The sequence below is a fragment of the Vicugna pacos genome, chromosome 4, assembly GCF_048564905.1.
Source record: "Vicugna pacos chromosome 4, VicPac4, whole genome shotgun sequence".
Lineage (NCBI taxonomy): Eukaryota > Metazoa > Chordata > Mammalia > Artiodactyla > Camelidae > Vicugna > Vicugna pacos.
This window is the reverse complement of record NC_132990.1, coordinates 62,612,498-62,617,592: the sequence shown is the minus strand read 5'-3', so window position 1 is coordinate 62,617,592 and position 5,095 is coordinate 62,612,498. Positions and strand designations below refer to the sequence as shown.

General features: G+C 41.4%; 1 long non-coding RNA gene across 1 annotated transcript in view; it reads right to left on the bottom strand.

Annotated features, from left to right (window-relative positions):
• Positions 1-5,095, bottom strand: part of LOC116280353 (uncharacterized) — a 103,077-nt gene that overhangs the window by 78,934 nt on the left and 19,048 nt on the right. The window lies entirely within an intron of this gene.

Here is a 5,095-nt window from a genome sequence, read left to right as displayed (position 1 = left end):
GCTCTCTCATCACAGACTTGTGAACTAAGATTCCAGGCAGTGTTCTCAAAAGCCCCCAGCCAAAGGCCCCACACACTGGCATAAAACTGACAGTACTTGTAGTTCTGGCTGCACGTCACCTCGACACAGTCAGGATTTGGGGACAAGATTCAGGGCACCTTGCCAAATAGTACGAACTGTAGGATCTCAAATGTGTAAAATTGAACATCTGATACCTTCTGGGTATTTGGAAAACCATCGACCAGGCATGACTCCACCTCAGTTAAGACTGACAGTAAGTCAACCACAGACAGCTTTTGTTTCCTGTCAGGAAAGCACCGTGAGTTCAGCAGGCACTCAGTCAGCATGCAGGGGTCAAGGTGACCAGTCATCGAGTCAGAGGACAGCCGCTGCCATCCCCCACGTGATCGCTTTCTGTTTTCTGCTTCAACCATCTGTCAGGAACATATTTCTGTGGAGGATTTCTAAGGCCCCACAACATTGCTGATAGACAACGATGACTCTGAAAATGGTGAAAAGGACTTCTGAGGCCACGTCCCCTTCTGATTTAGGAAGCCAGGACATTTCAATCAACGTTTACATTTGTCCATTGTCGGCTTCGAAGGAGCACCTTGTTTGTTTGAGAGAAGGACCACTGACTTGAAGCATAAACCCCTGAGGTTATGCATCAGAAGTACACGGACCCTCACCTGCTATGCAAAAGAATGGAGCAAAATTTTTTATTTTTCTCAAATTGAAGGAGAGAAAAGAAAGGAGTTAAGAATTCAGGAAAGTCTGTCAGAGAAAGACTAGAAAATATTTAAAAGAAGGGGAAAAAAAACCCAGCAGTGCTGGTATGAATGAGAGGGGCTTTGGAGAACAAAAATGGCTAAGGGAGAGATTTAAGGCATTTACTGAGCAGGGTGCTATGTTGACCCCTCCTAGGTCTCCACTATGAAATATTCAGTGAAGTCTACATTTCTCTTTAACATGTTTCTGTGAGCAGATTCTTTGGGAAGAGTAAGCATTGGGAAAGGTGTTGAATTCAGCAAGCCAAGTGATAGGTGGTAAAAATAGAGAGGCTTTGAGAACCCAAAGCTACAAGAGAGTTTCTGGTATTTATACCCTAACTCTGTAGGATAAATGAAATCTTGCTTAAACCAACTAATGCACTCTTGAAAAGGTATCTGCAACCTAAACATGTGTAAACTAAGCAAATTTTCTACCATCTCATACTCTAACTTGAGAAAGTTTTCATTTTCATTTATCACCAACCCTTCTCCGAGCTGAAGTAGGTACCTTATTTTTACATCACAAAGAGTTCTTAATCTTAGCCTCTGTCAAGCAATGCTCTGAAAGCCAACATCTGAATACACAGGAAGCACAAAATGTAAAGGAATCCAGTAGCAAAACAAAAAAAGTACAAGACAATAATCAATAACTCAACTTATAATACATAGGAGTGGACATCCTAGAAAGTTTAAAATGAAATTCTGTCACTCTCTGAGGGTCACCTACCTCTTGGGAATGTTGTGTGCAAATGATACCATCTATGCAAGTAAAACAAATCATTTTGCTAACTGGGGACCCAGACTACTGAAAACATGCCTCTTCGGTAAAAACTCATCTGGAGTTCACAAACTTCCACCCCCAAAATACACACACACACACAGTACACTGGTAGAATTTGTAGAGGAAGGTGATGAATGAGTTGATGAAAAATAACAAGTCAGGAGGGAAGGTATAGCTCAAGTGGTAGAGCACATGCTTAGTATGCATGAGGTCCTGGGTTCAATCCTCACTACCTCCTCTAAAAATAAATAAATAAACCTAATTGCCCATACCCTCCAAAAAATAAATAAAAATTAAAATAAAAAAACTAACAAGTCAGTGTAAATGTACTCCTGCCTTTATGAAAATTCATAAGACTTTCTTCATCCACATTTGACAACTTTTCCTTCACCCAGTTTCTCCATCACACACTGATGTCTCCTGTAACTCCCTTATTCAACTTCTCAGAATTGCTCCTGGTCACAAAAAGGTTGGCCCAGAGAAGGGCCCAGCACCCCTAGCAGGGCTGATATGAATGGGCACCAAAGGGAGGAAGTACTGAGGAAAACTGGGCAGAATTTACCACACAAGGGAGGCTTCCAGAATCCCTGGAATTCCACTGATTATTCTGGCACTGGGAGACAAAGAAGTCAGTCAGTGTCATCTGTGGAAAGATCCTGAGAGATCAGCTAAGCTAGCGTTTGAACGGAAGCCCAGTTTGGGGCAGAGACATAAGTCCTCATTATGTGGTTGGTAGCTGAGCTGGGATTTGAGCCCAGCCTCCTGACTCCATTATCTCCCACTAGGTCCTACTGGTCTCCACCAGCAGCCTTTCTATAACTCAGGTCACATCTTTCCTGCCCTGCCCTGGAGCAGTTCCCAGCATTCAGGGATTCCTCTGTTTCTCCTAGCCCCTCTCAAATCAATCCAGGATCATTTTAATGTGTCTATAAATTCTGTACATGCTCAAATCACAGAAAAAGGTTAGTGTCCCATGATGTAAAAGTTCTCTCTCTCAGAAACTGAAGAAATATAAGGATGATATTTTGCAATAAAAAAATTAAAAGCATGTTTTAATTTGAGGCTATGCATATATGTGTGTATGTATATGTGTGTGTAAGTAGGTATGTGTATATAAATATGTGTATATAAGAGTGTACACATGTGTATATTATATACATACACATATATGTACGAGTGTGTGTATATGCTTTTCCCTAATAATTGTTTTACAGATCATATACTTAACCTAGGGTCAGAGAAGGAAGTCTGTTCTTGCTTTGGATATTGCAAAACTTATGTATGCTTGTATTTATTTTTAATTATAAAAAGAACAGAAAGTAATATTTTTCCCATGCCTTACCAGTGTATTTAATAACTATTACTATTTTGCTATATTTGCTTCCGCTTCTTTTAAAAAAAAGTAACAATACAGATAAAGTCTCACCCCTCCATCCATTTCCCTATGCCTTCCCCAGAGGTAACTACTGCCTGGAAGTTTGCATGTCTCCTTCACTTACATAATTTTTATATTTGTTTACCCATAAGAATATATGGTACAATTTTGTGCGGTTTTAAAATTTTCAATAAATGATATCATATTTTAAATAACATTTTGTGGCTTGAAATTTTTCACATAATGTTAAGTTTTTGAGATTTATCCAGGTTGACACACGTCAATATAGCTCATTCATTTAACTGCTATATACTATTTCATTGTTTGAATACACCACATTTTTCTCATTCTCCTATGGATGAACATGTAGTTTGCCTCCCAATTTTGTTGCAATAAGGACATCTTCCTGTAACAGTTCCCACCACTTGTTGCCATTTTTCAATACAGCAAAAGTCCTCTTTGAAAATTAGAAATAGTACCCTAAAGCTACTGAGTCAGCCTTGACCAGTGAAGGTTCAGACTTCTCCTCATAAGCTGCAGCCTTGGAATCTAGAGAGTTCTTCCTGCCCAGGCCAGTGCCAGCCTATGACCCAGCACAGTGTGTGCGTGGCTGTTGCAAAATCAGCTCTAGTTGGCCTGTGCTTGACATACACCTTTCCAAAGCACCCAGGGCTCCCTTGGATCCAGTTCTCTTCTTGGAGAGAAAACGAAAAATCCCCATCTTCTTCTCCCCCAAGACCAAATGTCTGTGTTCCTTGAGGTGTGTTCCCTTTTCTCTTTGCACTCCATGTTGTCTCTCCGGGTGACTTAATCAACCCCGTTGCCTTCATCTTCTTGCCAATGACTGCATAATCTCTATCCTCAGTTTGATTCTTCTCATAAAATCCAACCCCATATATTCAATAGCTATTGCACTCTACCCATTAGAGTGGACGACTGGACAGACTCAATGTCTAGTGCAGTGGCTTTCAAGTTTTGGGGTTTTTTGTTCTGTTTTGTTTTGTTTTGTTTCACCATTACCCAGAGGAAGAAATGCTTTACTTTGCAAACAAGATTGCATACACACAAACACACACACCTAAGACAAACATTTCATTAAGTAATACTTACCCCTATTACTTGTGACTGAGCAAAAAAACTTGTGATTTTACGATGCTCTTGTGAGTCACAACCTACAGTTTGCAAAATACTGTTCTAGCGTGCTTTTCCCTGCTCTGGAAGTGGGAAAGCTAAAAATATACTTTCCTTATCCCCTTGCAGCTTGGGCTTTAGAATACCTTGGTCTGAGATGGACAAGATTCTGGAATGTTAGTCCAGTCACCCTGCAAGCACAGCTGTGGAGGCACGTGGTTTTCCTGGAGCTGCATTTGCAGAGGTTCCAGTGTTCAGACACCAGCTTAGTAGGTGTGGCAAGCCTGACTGTAGGGAGAGCAGCATCGTTCTGCTGACGTGGTCTGTTGCAGATTCACGCTGGTTCTAGAACTGGGCAGTAGCGGCTTCCTGATTGGGGCAGTTTCCTGTTCAAAACAGTGGTGTTGTAGCTGTAGAGGAGGTAGCTTCCTGACTGCAAGATTGTTAAGAGACAGCAGCTACCAGAGCAGATCAGTTCCTAGGAGTGGCGTAAGACGTTGCTCCTGAGAGTTCAACCTGGATTGTTTCCTCAGCCCTCTTGACATCTTACAAGCCATTTAATACCCTGGGAATAAATGCCTTCCTGCTGAGCAAGCTGGAGTGAAGTCTGCTCCCTTTAACTGATCCCTGATGGACAGAATCTCAACATGTACAAAACTGACCTCATGACATGCACCCCAAACTTGTCGCTACTCCCATGTTCTAAATTTCAGGGACTATCTGAGACTCTCATGCCCCTTCTTGCCTACTTCCCATACAATCCACATTTGTCCAATTTATCCAGTTCTCTAGTCCCAGCCACCATCATTTCATATGCACCATTCCCATTACTTCCTAACTCACATCCTTGTCTCCTGTCTTACTCCTTACAAATCACATCTCCAGACAGAATAACAACTTTTCATTGTTCTTGAAATTGAAAGTAATAATGATCAGTTACCAAACATGCACTTGTCAAGTACTCGCTCATTTAATCCTCAGTCAGCCTGATGAGGCAGGCAGGTTGCAGGCAACAATGACACTGAGACTCTGAGACAT